Consider the following 15,040-nt stretch of genomic DNA (forward strand, 5'->3'; position numbering starts at 1 on the left):
GGCTCTGAGCAACCTGATCTAGTTGAAGATGTCCCTGCTCACTGCAGGGAGGTTGGACTAGATGACCTTTAAAGGTCCCTTCCAACCCAAACCATTCTGTGATTCTATGATTTACAGGTGTCTGATATCATAGTAGTACATCACACTCCTAAACTGCCATTGCCCAGTCCTGTTTCCATTGGTACTACCAGCAAAAAATCTATTGACTGTATTGAAGGAGGATTATTGGAGAGAGGAAAATATAGGAGCTACCATTCTCACAGATCGTTCCAGTTTGACACAGAAGGTGTTTATGTGAACCTAATTTCTTTTCATGTTTTGATTATTCCTAGAATATTTGTATTATGATACATGAACACAATCTCATTTTGCCAGCCAGGGCTGCCCAGTTGTACAGTCCTTTGAACAGAGGTTTGTAACAGAGGTCTCTTCAAAAAGTGCTTGTTTTTTTATGGAGCAGTCTTAAATGATGATTATGTTTTTCATTTGAAAACACAGGCCTTTTTATACCTCTGACAGGAAAAGAATGCTGCTCAGGAATCCGTACATCTTTTCCGTTTCTCCTTTGTCTTTGTTTTCAGGAATATTATATTCATCCTATGGAAACATGGATCTAATCTGAACCATATTTCTGAAGTGCAAACATTTTTTTTCTCTGAAAGATACATATGGATGGATGTGTATTTGGAAGTCTTTAGAAGTGTATCTTTAATAATCACTACTGGTTGCATATTCATTAGCTAAACTCTTCAATGCTCAGGTCTTCTAACGGGACTTTTACAGTTTGTCCAAAGCGCCTGACTGTGCTTGTAAAATTAGTGGAAGTACTGTCACCGAATTCATAAAGACAGTAGTGGGAGACAGCAGGAGCCTGTTGCCGACAGTAGAAGTTCTTGATTCCTCAAGCCTGGGAGGCTCATTTGCAACTGGACAGTTCTTTCAAAATACACATGGAAAAGGCAGGAATGGCTGATTCAAATTTACTTGTGGATTTGATATGAAATAATTGTTTTCTTTGGGAGGAGCCCCCTCTCCAATGTATTTTTTTTTCTGAGCTAGATTCACAAATCTGACAATTACGTTGTTTGTCCTAGCAGCTCCCATTTCATCCTAATTCTCAGTGCTTCAGGCATTCACGTAAAATGCAGGACACTCTAGTTCCAGGTCATCTTCTGCTGGGAAGACTTCAACTATCATTTTGTTCTCCCAAGAATGAGCTGCAAGTACTCATGCTAAGAGGATATTCTGGGCATTTCTGTTAGCAACATTCGTCTTTATTTTAAGGAAATACTTAAATAGTTTTTGGAGCAGAGGCCCAAGTGTCATACCTCCCAGGTAGTTGTCTTGGCCAGCAGGCTTGAGAGTCATTTTTCTTTGTGGATTAGAATTAAAGTATTATTCAAATATTAAAAACCCACCAAAAACCAAAAGCTTCAGGAGTGAGTGAGGAAACCTCAGTTTCAGAAAACCTCATAGCCTGCTAGTTAGCACACATCCATGAGAGACAGACCTGACAGAAACCACCTGGCTTCATATCCCTGCTCCAGACCAAAGAACAGGTAGGATCTTGTGTCTCCTGCTTTCCCACTGGACTGTGAATGCCGTGGCTTCAAACTCCCACTGATGAAAGAGCGCATTAAACCCTGCTGTGCCATGCTCACAGCAATGGTGGACAGCGAGTTCAAGGTAAAAGGGGCTGGTACTGCTGGAACAGTCGCAGCACTTCTGTGAACCTAGTCCTGCTCTGAGCATAAGGCTCAGACTATTTAGATATTTTGCATTATTTTGTTCAATTCAAAGTATTTTATGTACTTGCAGGGTTTCACTTAGCTGATGATCTCAGGGAGTAAGTAAAGGAGGAGAGTGATACAATTTAAGTGCTGTTTCACTGTATTTTTGAAGTCAACAGGCAAACAAACTGGTGCTCCTGTGTCCCATGCTTCATACGTGCAGAACGCTCCCAGAAACTCAAAGACAGGACTTGTTATTTTCTTTTAACCAAAAAATTTGCAAAGAACAATAAAGGCAGCACAGTTGCACAGAATAAATTTGTGTCTGTTGCTGGTATGGCATTTGTACTGTGGCTATTTAATGATTCACTTCATGTAGGTAGAAGTTTTTTCAAATATTGCCTAAATATAACAGTATTTGACACAGTATATGAGAAATGTCTGTTCTTTCAGCCAGACTCAGCAGTTGTGTGTGTGTGTGGCATAATTCCCCCGAGTTTCACTTCATATCGGATGGAGAATTTGAGGTGTGTCCTTAAATTGCAAAGATACTCTGGTTTGATCCACCCATTAAATGAGAATGGCAAAACTCCCACCAACTTCAAACCCAACCTTTGTTATAATTATCAAACATTGACTAGTTAACAGCTCTGAAAATGGGTGTGTGTATTGGGTATGGCTGAGCTCTGCCAGCAAGAAGGAAGAGCTTAAAAGACGTTCTGGAATAAGATCACAACATGGTTTGGCCTCTTCAGTAGAAATACTGAACTAGGCACAACTGTTGCAGTGTGACTGTTTCTGATCTTTCTGCATTCCTGTTGTTTTTTCCACAGTGTTTTGGGAAAGCCCAAGATAAGGATAATTTTTTTCCACTGGGTCTCTAATCTATTTATAGCTTACAAGGCCAGAAGAGACTATTATGACCATCTCGCTTGACCTCTCAGGTAACAGAAGCTGTAGGACTTCCCTTACTTAATTTGTGTTTGAAGTAGAACTCTTTTATGAACAAAAAGAGATTGCAACTGCTGGGAAATCCCACTGCAGCTCTTGGCAAATTATTCCAATGACTATTACCTGTTGTAAAAATGTTTTCAGTGTATATAATCAGGGTTTGTTTGGCTTTGGCTTCTTACAGTCAGCTTCTTACTGGACCTTCCATTTAATAAGTCCTCTATTAAGGGTGAGCTCCATTCATGCCAGGTGTCCTGGAATGTAACTTTCTTAAACAGATAAATCATTCGGAGTCCTTCTGCCCACCACACTGTCCTATTTTCTGCTCTTCCCAAGGTTTTCCATAGTTACCTAATAACCACCTTAAGTTGTGAACACCAGCACCAGATCCAGAAAAGCTATTGCAAAAATACTAATTGCAGAGGTAATTTGTTTCCCTGGTGTTTATACTCCCAGCCATCACATACAGACTTTATGCCCACACTATCAAACATGTGCTTGAACCTATGTTTGTGCTCAGTTCACTCCCCATCAACACAGCTCAGATGCAAATCTGATTTAGATGCCAGACTTCTGCTGGGCTCTCATTCCCGTGGGTACCTTAAGAAAGACGGAAAGTGGGGTTTGAGGGTGGTCTCCTGTAAAACTGCGCTAGGCTAAGTGCACTGCAGCCTGGTTTCCCAGTGGGTGTCCAAAGCTAGACTTTTCCTAAGCACAGTATAAAAACTGTGAGCCTGAACCACAGTGGGGTTATTAACCAACAGCGTAGATGGAAAGGCTCAGGGCTTCAGCTGATGAAGCCTGTCCAGCAGCTTCCCCAGCAGCTTGCAGATGCTTTCCTGCAGATTTGCTTCCTCAGGGGTTGTCCTGTGTGCTACGGTTGTGTGATTATTTCTCATAGTGACAGATGTATTTCACTTGATCATCTCTTTATTTTGATAAGAGATCAATGGTAACTACTCTCTTCCCAATTTTCCTGTGAGTTTTGTGTTTCCTCATAGCAATTTGATCGAGGTCATATTTCTTGCACTTGGTCATAATACTTTCAGATGGGATAGTGGCAAAAGACTTGTAAAAGTAAGGTGACATCTTTGCTCAAAACCTGTGGGCAGCAGCACAAACTAACTGATGTGACAGTGGGAGCTCAAGATTAGCTAACAACTCAGTATGATCTACAGATCGTTGTAAAGTAATGAGTACCCAGGAGGGAGCTGCACATCCTATAAAGCATGTCCTGCAGTCTTTGTTCCTAGGTATGTAATCTTATGGCAGCTATATTAAAATATGTATTGTTTGCTAAGCCCAGCTTACTCAGAGATTCCTCAGTGGTAGTGACCTGTCTTCAGGACTTACCATTCTGCCAATTTGTGTGTTATCTCAAAACCTGAGCAGTGATGATGTTACATCCTCTTTTAGGTCTCTGATAAAAGTTTTAAACCGCTAAAGCCTAATCCATGCTTAAATCTTTAGGTAAATACAACCTGCATGAAGATGACACATTAAAAGGACATTTTGAGACCAATTAGTCAACATTAAATCCTTTTAATGCATGCTGTGCTAATTTTGCACAAGTGTCCTTAGCGGAAATGTTAGGGGTTACGAAACCAAATGTTCTATAGAGATGTAAAGTATTATTACATTATAACATTGCTACCTTTACTCGCCAAACTTGTAACTTTGTCTAAAATACATCTTCCACCAACCTTTGTCAAGTGGCATTGGTGATGGTACTCTCCCTTTTCATTATTGGCTTTTCCATCCCTGGGTCTGGAATCAGGGTAAGGCTGACAGGTCTGTATCAGCTGGGGCTGCTCTCACTTTACAAACCAACAAAACCCCACACATGAGTATTCATCCAGTGGGCTGAAACCTCCACAGCATCTCCAGACTGGCTGATTGGAAAAATAATATTACAAATTGTTGGTTGCAAGTTTATCCAGAGCTGCTGATTTGAAGTTGTTTAACTGGAGCTGCTCTTGTTTTACTTTCTCAGGCTTGCATTGGAACAAAGTATTTTGTTACCATCCTGGAATATGGCTCTATCATCTGTTTTCTGCCCCAAAACAGAACAGAAATATTTATTGAACATCTGTGTTTCTTTTGCATTCCAATTGACAAGTCAAATTTTTCACATAGCAGTAGATCAGTAGAATAGCTACCATTCTTTTGTTTTAAATATATATTAAAATCAGAAAAATCTTTATCACTTGATGTTGCTGGCTGCAGATCTCATCTTCTTTTAAGTTCTTTACCAGTTTTATGCTTCTGATTTCTAGCAATTCCTGAGAATTTTACCTTTTTTCTACTTATTTTTATTAATTTAAATACGTTCTGTAGCTAAATTATTAGTATTCCTGTCAGTTCTTCAGTCAAGACTCTATTTCTTTCAGCCAGTGCAACCTTTTTTTTTTTTCTGATAGCCTGAGAAAATTTGTTGAACAATGCAGAGGTATCATTTCCAAAAGGACATGTTTCAGTTTCTCCCAGTTTCCAGCTTTCTGAAGCTTCCCGCTGAACCACCAAATATTTATATTACTGTTTTGGCCCTTACCTTGTTCATCCATAACAGATGACTAGCTTGTATCCCCGCCAGCCCTGCTTTGGGTTTTTCACAATTAATTCTTCTTTGCCAGTGCAGATGAGGGCAAATAGAGATTTCTCTTGCTTGCACGCCTCTCTTTCTGCCTCAGGATATTATTACTGCTCCCATTAGGAAGCTTGAGGTCATTTTAATATCAGCAAGAGGAGACTTTTAGCATATTTTGCACAGATAGAGATCACACATAATGTCACATCTCTCCCCCCTACGCAGAGCAGAGAGGAAATTCAGTAGCCAGCCATCCTGCTTTCACACCTGGTGGTCTGTAGACAATATGTGCTACTACACAATCTTGGTTTTATGCCAACAGAAAAAAAAGACATTTTCTTCCCAACCCAACTGTGCTGGCAGGGGCGGGGGGAAGAGAGCCACAAACCAACACGCCACCACCAACAAACAACAGTGGTGGCCCACTGAAAACCACCAACACAGCCAATCTGGTGATGGTGCCCTTCATATAAATACTCTTAATTTGGTTTGGGTAAAATCAGGCGGATCGGTTTCAGCTCGTGGCTGGAGTCAACGTGGCTGCTCTGGCCTGGCTAAGGAGGGGGCAGCTGCCCGCAGCCTCTGACGCCACCCATCACTACACATGCAAGTGTTTTCTGCACAGCTGCCAGCAGCTGGAAAACAGGTAATCCCATTTTTACAGGCCAGGACGCTTTTCCCTGCCTGACCTTCCTGTCACGGCTGCCTTTAACATTTCAGCCATGCAGGCGACCTCAGCACAGCGGCTAGCTGGGGTCTGTGCTCAGGTGGGATTCATCTGCACGCTCCCCACTTGCTTATCTCACCGTCGGCTGGCGCTACAGATCAGCCATTAAAGGTCACCCTCTCTTTGTATCTTTCGGTGTCTAAATGCATTTTCTTCTCAATGTTACGGTTGTGGGCTAAATGAGTATTTGTCTGCTCCCTCTTTCTCCTGTCCCTTCTGTTATTAGTTTCTCACTCTCCAGGGAGACCAGCTTTAATGGCAAGGAACCCAACATTTCATCCGCCGCTAGCCAGATGCCTCAGAGACCAGCTCCGCTGAAGTATTTTAATGAAAAATATGTTCCTGATGAAATCTGGACGGCACGTTAACAAAGACAGATCTTAGTCCTCAGCATCACAGCAGGTGTGTTATGTGCAAACATAATCCAGCGTGCTTCAAAGGGTTTAATAATGTAGCCTGCGTATTTATCCCGTGCCCATCCTCCTGTTATCTGGGGTCTTTACAATTTCTATCATGTAATCATAGGGGCCGACTTGTGGGTTTTAATCACTATTTTTTGGACTGTGTCCCTTTTTGGAAATGTTGACAAAGGCGAGATGGGTCTAAAAGGAGGCACGGAGCAGGGAGTACAGCGACCTGAGCTGCAGTCTTGGTTTTGTTTCTGGCTTTACAATTTGAGCATAATCTCAGCGAATCATTTTATGCTGGCAGAAAAATGAAGACAAAGCTTTTTTTCATCAGGAGTGGGAAACCGAAAGACCAAAGATCTCTCATAACTCATAAAATACTCCAAGGCCATTGGATCAAAGGCACTGTAATAAGCGCAAAATACTGCAATATAAGTAAAACATCTTGCCACACGTTCCAGACTCTTTCCTGCTGTATGGATTTCTTTACTTTCTCCTCTGCATTACAAGGAGGAATGACATTTTTTTCTTAGTGATTAAATTTTTAAGAAGTTGGATTCATACAGGAAAAAAAGCCTGGCAAAACACTCACCAATACAAGATTTTTCAGATGTTAAACATAGGCAGCAAGAGAGACCAGAATTTCAGGCCTGAGACTTCAGCAGACCTTTCGGAGCAGGGAGCCATTTGCCACACACTTCCTCTCCTCTGAGCTTCCCCATCATCTGTAATCTCCTTACAGATCTCTTTATTACCATACCTGATTTATTACCTGTTTAATTCAAACCAAATCCAGTACCATGGTGCATCCCCTTGTGTCAGCTGGTACCTTACGCAATCAATATGGAAGGAGCTTCTGGCATGACCGTGTACCTGTGCACATCAGCCCCTCCACAGCAGCACTGCCTGGAGCTGAATTCTTGCTGCCAGAAGAGTCGCACAGACCAGGACCGGGTATGGAAGGCTCCTTGGCATTCAAAGGAATCGTAGAATGGTTTGGGTTGGAAGGGACCTTAAAGATCATCTATTTCCAACCCCCTGCCATAGGCAGTGACACCTTCCACTAGACCAGGTTGCTCAAAGCCCCATCCAACCTGGCCTTAAACACTGCCAGGGAGGGGACATCCACAGCTTCTCTGGGCAACCTGTGTCAATGTCTCACCACCCCCACAGTCAAGAATTTCTTCCTAATATCTCACCTAAATCTACCCTCCTTCAGTTTAAAACTGTTGCCCCTTGTGCTGTCACTACAGGCCCTGATGAAAAGTCTCTCTGTCTTTCCTATAAGCTCCATTTATATATTGAAAGGAAGAGTTGAGCTGTGTCACCATGAGACGTGGAACAGACCAATGGCCCCATCTCCCACGGTAAGTGTCTGACAGCGAAATGCAGTGACCTTCACTTATTAGACTGAACACACATGTGTATTCCTTCTCATAGGAAACATCAAACATTGAACAAAATCTTACAGAAACCAAAAAGACAGCCGAGATAAAAAACCTGTATATATCTGTATTAAAAAAAAAAAAAACAAAACAAAACAAGAGACTATTAGGAATTCAGATTGTTCAAATTAAAATGTTAAAAAAATCTTTATGGTACAGGAATCCTTCACTCTCTGCTGTCTAGAATACAGTCCGAGTTCCTCAGCAAGCGTTTATCCTGCCTTCCTGAAGGTTTTTGACGGCACTGCAGACGGCAGCATGCCTGTGAAGCATTAACCACCGCAGACCCCTGGAAAAGGGTTTTAGCGCAGATTGATCAGAGCCAAGCGAAAGCGGGAAGGCAGGCGATGACAGGGGAAGAAGCGGGTGGCAACCCTAATTGGCTGCTTGGGCTCAGCATTCACGTGGGGCAGGGATACTCGTGTTGTGTGGAAGTTGTATTTTCTTGGTCATACAGATGATACAAGTTAACTAGGAGCAACGGCTTGGTTTGTTTTTAATTTTGGACACCAAAAGTTGAGAATTACTTCCTCTTGGGCCTTTATGTCATGACCACGCTTATTGTAGATGAAAGCAGGAAGATTCATTACTCGTAACACCGGTCGATTTAAATGCCCCTTGAAATCCTTTCGTAGCTTTGTGGGCATGTGGGCATCCATCGGTCTGTATTTAAATCACAGACTCCATGTCAGGGAAATAAATTTAACCGCAGCTTGAGATAAATGGATGAGTCTGTTGCATAAAAACAGATGGAAAGTTTTTTTTTTTTAAAGAAGTCTCTCTGCAAGAGGATAGTTTTATCCTGTCACAACAGTCCCTGAATACTATCCACAAACACTGGACACGACAAATACCCACACAAACATGACCTCTGGCTGCAGATGGGCACGTTAAGGAGCCAAGGCTGCTCTTTGCCGTTGATGAGATCGTTTGGTGCCTTGTGTTCACCACTGCAAGATGACTCTGGAAAGTGGCCTCTGGTCTGCCCGCTGCTCTCTTCACAAGACAACAACCAACACCAACACCTGGCTCCAACGTGCAAGCCTGTGCATGGACGGATGCTTTTACCAACGCCCAGCAGGACAGGACTGGTTTTGTAGTGAGCACTCACTACTGACCAGAAAGGAAGCTTGCGGAGAGGCGCAAGAGGTGGACAGAGCCACGCACCTGTGGAGAAACAGCAGCTTGGGCAGGTCTGAAGGCCCGGCCTGCCTCCCGAGTGTCACCTTGACTCACACCGCGGCTGTCCGGCTTCTCCATGACCGAAGGGAACTCCATGACCGTTCACCCTGGGGCCACGCAAACCGCGCCGACCGGTGAAGAGCACTGTTGGAGGCCGGGGTCCGGCAGGGCCCTCACCGGGGCTGGCCGCCGGCCCTGCTTGGCAGCGGAGCCCGGGGCGCGTACCCCGAAGGATCCCGGCGCGTCCCTGGATCCCGGCGGCCCCTCTCCCACGGGGGCCGCCACACCCCGGCGGCGGGCGGGAGGGCGCGTGAGGGCGGCGCGGCCCCGGCGCGGCCGGGCAGGGCTGGGCAGGGCAGCGCCTCGCCTCGCCGTGCCTCGCCGCCAGGGGCGCGGGCTCCCCTCGCTCGGCGCCCGCCGCCGCCCCGCGCCCCGCTGACAGCCGCCCTGACAGCCGCGCCGCGCCGCCATTTAACCCTCCCACGGCCGCCGGCCGGGCCGGGCGCTGCCGCCGGAGGTGAGTGAGCGCCCGCCCGCTGCCGAGGGGCAGCCCCTGCGGCGTTTTCTCCGCGGGAAGGATCACGCTTCAGCCCCGTCCCTGTGCGCCCGTCCCGCCGGCGGCGCCGGTGCGGCGGCCGCTCCGCCCGCGCAGAGCCGCGGGCAGCGGCGTGGAGGTGAGCCCGGGCCGGGCGGAGGGGGAACGGCGTCCTCTGGGCAGCGGCCCGGCAGGGCGGGCGCGAGGGCCGGGGGATCCCGGGCCTCCCTGGGGCGCCGGGCGCGGGTGGGGTTACCCCGCGGCGGAGGTTGCTTCGCCTCGCCGCGGGTGACGAGGGGCCGGAGCCGTGGGGCAGCCTCGGACTTGGAGCAGGCTGGGGCGCGTCTAGCGGCACGGACCGCAGTCGGCACAGGCTGGGGACAGCCCGTAGGTCGCCTACGAGGGGTGCTGACAGGACCGTGCCGCCTTTGCCGTAACACCCAGTTATTGAGGTTTTTAAAAGTCACCCGTGTGACTTCAGGCTCTGGTTCCGTCTCTGCCCGGGTTTCCCTGTGACCGCCTCCCCCTGAGGCAGGGACCGTCCCGCCTGGGAGCCCGGGTGGTGCAGCACCCCCGAAGTGCAGGTAGCGCTGACACGTAAAGTCGTTGTAATGGTTTTGTCGCCCCGAGGCTACGATAAGTAGGATTAATTTTAGCGTTTTTCAGTATGTTTAGTGATTTCTACTTTACATCAGTCGCTAGACCAGACGAAACCCTGCGAGTACACGACAAAATCAGTGTAAAGCGTAGGAGACAGCTTCCCAGTTCTCTTTAATACTGATACTTCGTGATATTTCAGACCTGCTTCTCAAATATATTTCTAATTGTCAGCTGTGCAATATATATTCCCCATACTATGGTCTTTAAGATAAACTTCACTAAAAGGGGAATTCCAGAAACAGTGATCTAGATATATATATTATTTTTTTTAATCTAGAGGGGAAAGGAAAGAATGGATGACTGCATTCCACCCCTTATGCCGCAAGGGATGATATAATGTATTTAATTCTTTACATTCATTATTTATTATTGCTTGGACACTTTCCCAAATCTCCTTATGCTTAATAAACTTATTTTCACTGTACATTTTCCAAGGTAAACCTCATCCATATATTCAGTCTACTATAGCCCTTAGGTTTCCAAGGACGGGTGTTGCTGGCCAGCTAGCTCTTGAATTGCTGAGTTGATAGCAAAAAGAGCTGAGAAATCCCAGGATTTTGTGAGATCGGACCCCAAATGTTGATGAAAATAGGCTTTACCAGCTAATTATTGGGTTTCTTTCTTGCACACAGAGAATCTGGTGCTGTCAGTTTCAGCCTAGTGAATTTAGATGCATAATTTTAATACAGCCATTATCTGATAACAATGTAAAATTGTCTGATGTGTAAATAAGAATGAAAGATGCCTTTGAGGATGTCAGCTCTAGCCCCCTGCTGTGGCAGACATCACGTATATACTTCTCTTGCTGAACTCAATATCTTCCGAGAAGTGGCATATTTTTGGCCCTGACCACTCTGACTGGTCAGCAGTGATTAGATTTTGATAAAATGTGATGCACACCTAGGTGCTCCCTCTTTAATGTCAAAGGGGGGAGGATTATATGGGAAATTCTGAAATTCCCAGCAGGTGGTAACACTTCAATAGCTGCCTAATCCCACATTGCAATAAGCGAATGCTGGTTGAAAATAATTAATCTCTTTCCTGCCTTACAGATAAAATATCTTAAATTTGCAGAAATGTTGCAGATGATACACATTTCTCTTTGCTGTTTGTGCTGCTTGGTGTCCCTCAAGTGAAATGGAGGGAGGATTTAAGGACTTTCAGGCTTTTCCGTCTCTACCCTTTTAAATGTCAGCCTTTCATGCATAACCAGAATTGTGCAAATTTTGGGTTGCAGATATGACTGAAAAATGTTTACTAATGGACAGCTATTAAGAAAACTATTTTTCATCTGGGATTTTTTTTTCCTTTACATTCTGGCAACATTCTGCTTGTTTTAAATTCCAGTAGATAACTTTATTTTTCTGGCAGCATCTCTCCAGACCCTGGCCGGTTCCCTGGGTCCATCGGGATGGCTGGGGTACATCCCACTGCTCAGGGCAGTGCTCGGGGGAAGCCAGGCTGGCTCTGAGAGGATCAGTCCTCAATCTGACTCCTCACTTTTTCCCTGACCCCTTCTCCCACCTCACTCTCACCTTGCCCTGAGCTGTGGGGGTCCTGTGCCGTGGCTGGCTCCACCTTCACCCAGAGCTGCAGAGTCTGGGGGACACACAGGGAGCAGGGCTGTGCTCAGAGGAGAGATGAGCAGGGACAGGCATCTTCCTGATTCCTGAAGGAGAATGGAGTGAGGACAGGGGAGGGCTCGGCTCTTGCAGGATATTTGCAAAGAGGAGGAGAACTGAGGATACCGGTGGCCAGGGCAAAATATGGGATTCACCCAAGTCGTACTCCCCTTCATGTGAATGAGGCTCCAGAGCACAGAGGTTTTGAGTGCCATGAGTTTGTGTTCTCATTAAACTCAGTGCTTGGTCATGGAGTAGCTGATTAATTCCTGATAGCCCTTTCTTAACTGCAGGGCTCATTTGCCGCTCATCTCCATTATGAAGGGGGAGTAGCTGCTGAATGCTCTAGTGTTGCAGGTAATGAAGCTGGTAACTGGTCAGCTGTGCTAAATCGGCAGGTGTCAGCACTTGGAAGAGGTGGCTGGCTTGTGAAATGTCATGGCTGCCCTGTGGCTTTGGATACTGCTGCAAAAAGTACTGGGAGTCATAAATCCAGTTAGCCTGTGGTTTGTTGCTCTTTTGGGTTGGTTTGTTTGGGTTTTTTTTGTAAAACTGAAATGATCACAAAATACTTTATGATTTTAATGACATAGAGAAATAGAGACATTATTTGGATAGATGAACATAATGTAACTCTACTAGTGTATATATAATCTATTCTGTTACTTATTTGCAAAAAATATTGTAAATAAAATTGTAAATTACATGTTTGGTTCTTGCACAGTTCCTGACACTGTAGTAGTGCCTGTAGGCCTTGCAGCTCATGGTAGATTTATTCTCATAATACCTGTACCAGACAGTGAGGTACTATTTCCAGTGGAGAGCAATGACACAGGAATACTACGTGATGTGACCAAGATCACACAGGAAATCTGCTGAAGAGCAGGGACTTGAAGTTTTCCCGTGTCATTTGTGTTACACACAAGCCTCTTGGTCTTCATTTCCAAGGCCCTTGGTGGCTTATCCCTTCCTCGTCTGTCATTTCCCATTCCCTTTGCAGAGGAAGTCTTCCACTTCCAATCAGCCCATTACACCGTCTCTTGGAAGAAGAAAGCATCTTTTTATGCTGCTGTGCTTCTGCTGCGTCTCACACAATAGAGCCTCAGTCCGTGCTTGTCCACGAGAGCAATAAATTTAAAAAGCCAATTATTGAAAGTCTGATAGCCTTCTCTGTTCGATCATTTTTCATCTCATTAAGTTAATGAACTTGAGGTAGAAGATCTGAATAGAGTAGAAACCATTTCAGATGTACTGTCTGCCTTGAAAAGCAAAATTTTATGTGAGTATGAAAAGTGGAAAAATAATAGAGCGGGGGGCAGGAGGCAAAGATGTGGAGATTTTTGAAGATGACCTAAAAATGAGAAGAAATCTAGAAAGAAGTTGGTTTAGGGAAGACTCAGAGAGAGCGGAGAAGTCTGAACCGAGCTTAGAGGTCAGCATAAGGCCTGTCCAAAACTGAGGTGAGGCAAAAGGAGGGAAAACTGAAGGAGGGGAGAGGAACAAACCTGTGGGAGTGGAGAAGGAGGGGGGCAATACTACACCAGGAATGGGCCGGCAATTCTTGCATTCAAAGTTGCTATTAGAATTGAGCTAGCAAAGGTGCAAAAACTCAGGGAGGCTTCATGGAGGCACTTTAACTGGAGCTTTGTTCAAAGGTAGGGCTGTATTGCAGCTGGTAGCCTGAAGTAGCTGTGTGTGAGGTGGGAGGGCTCCTGCTCTGATGCAGTGACGGCAGAGGCTTGCGGAGGGTGAAATAGCCCCGGGCTACGCTTCCAGAGGTACCTGATCTCACTAATTGGAAGTTCGTTTTGGTACTGTTTCAAATACTCCAGTTCTAGCCTGGGTGTTGCCCTCGCTGAACGCTGGAGTCTTTTTTCCCAAGCGAGCCCAGATAACACAGAGGGAAGGGTGAGAGGGAAGGAGGTTTCGGTCTGACCGAAACACCCCAGGGCCCTGGTGCTGGGCTTGTCCGTGGGCTTGGTTGGAAAGAGTCCGTGTCCTGAAAAGTCTGTGCTATAAATACAGAGTGGGAGAGATGGGGCGGGAAAGAGAGGAGCAGGTTCAAGCCGAAGTAGAAAGGCTTAGGAGCATTGGGGAGGCTGAAATGGAGATAGACTGGTGGAGCCAGGCTTTGCCCTCCCTGCAACAAAAATGGGAGCACCTGCCGGAGAGCTCCCAGGATCGAGGGACCCCTGTACTCTGCCCCTCTAAGGTGGAAAACAATAACTTAGAGGAGAGGAGGGAGTGGAGGCATGTCTATGGCCATGGCAAAAGGCGAGTGCCCTCCTTGCCTACTTTGCCTCCACAGGTGCCTCTGAGCAATAGATATGAAGCCCTAGTGGAATACAGCCGGTCCAATGGGGATGTGGTGGAGAGGCAACCTATATCAGAGGTCCCACCACAGTCAGAAAAACCTGACAGGCGTATAGCTACCTCCTCCACAAGGAAGAAGAGAAGAGTTTTAGTGGTTGGAGACTCCTTCCTAAAGGGATCTGAGGGCCCAATATGCAGAGCTGACCCCCATCACAGGGAGGTCTGCAGCCTGCCTGGAGCCCGAATCAGGGATATCACCAGGAAACTCCCCAACCTGGTGAACGCCACAGACTACTACCCCCTGCTGATCTTCCAGACAGGTGGGGAAGAAGCTGTATCCCGTAGTCTGAGGGGAATGAAGAAAGACTACAAGGCCCTAGGACGGTTGGTGAAAGAGTCTGGGGCACAAGTTGTTTTCTCCTCCCTCCTTCCATTTTCAGGTGATGACGTGGGATGGAATAGTAGGATTCTCTCTATTAACGCCTGGCTACGAGACTGGTGCTACAGGCAGGGCTTTGGGTTCTTTGATAATGGCTGGTTTTATAAGACACCAGGCGTGACCGTAATACATGGGAAAGGTTTATGTCGTAGGGGCAAAAGGGTTCTGGGACAGGAATTAGCAGGGCTCATTCGGAGAGCTTTAAACTAGATTCGAAGGGGGATGTGGTATAGCTGGGCTTGCACCACTGGGGCAATGCTCTAGTGTTGAGGTAGACCAGGTTAATGCTGCAGTTTGCTGACATCGAATGCCTGGCAATGGCAGGAATAGGAACAGAAGTCGGGTCTCCTGTGCCTCCCGCCGGCGCCCCGTCTCGTGAACCACGCTGCTTTTGCCTGGGTTGGGCTGACACGCACAAATTAAGATGCAAGGTGACTGTCTT

The 15,040-nt window shown here is 46.1% G+C and overlaps 1 protein-coding gene across 3 annotated transcripts in view; it reads left to right on the plus strand.

The window, feature by feature from the left end:
• Positions 1-9,525: 9,525 nt before the first annotated feature.
• THSD1 (thrombospondin type 1 domain containing 1) overlaps positions 9,526-15,040 on the plus strand; it is a 30,721-nt gene continuing 25,206 nt past the window's right edge. For all 3 annotated transcript variants that reach the window (XR_011050313.1, XR_011050314.1, XM_068425224.1), the window contains exon 1: positions 9,526-9,703. The gene's annotated coding sequence lies outside the window, so the exon portion shown is untranslated. The remainder of the gene's footprint in view (positions 9,704-15,040) is intronic.

The sequence above is a fragment of the Nyctibius grandis genome, chromosome 2 (genome assembly GCF_013368605.1).
Source record: "Nyctibius grandis isolate bNycGra1 chromosome 2, bNycGra1.pri, whole genome shotgun sequence".
Lineage (NCBI taxonomy): Eukaryota > Metazoa > Chordata > Aves > Nyctibiiformes > Nyctibiidae > Nyctibius > Nyctibius grandis.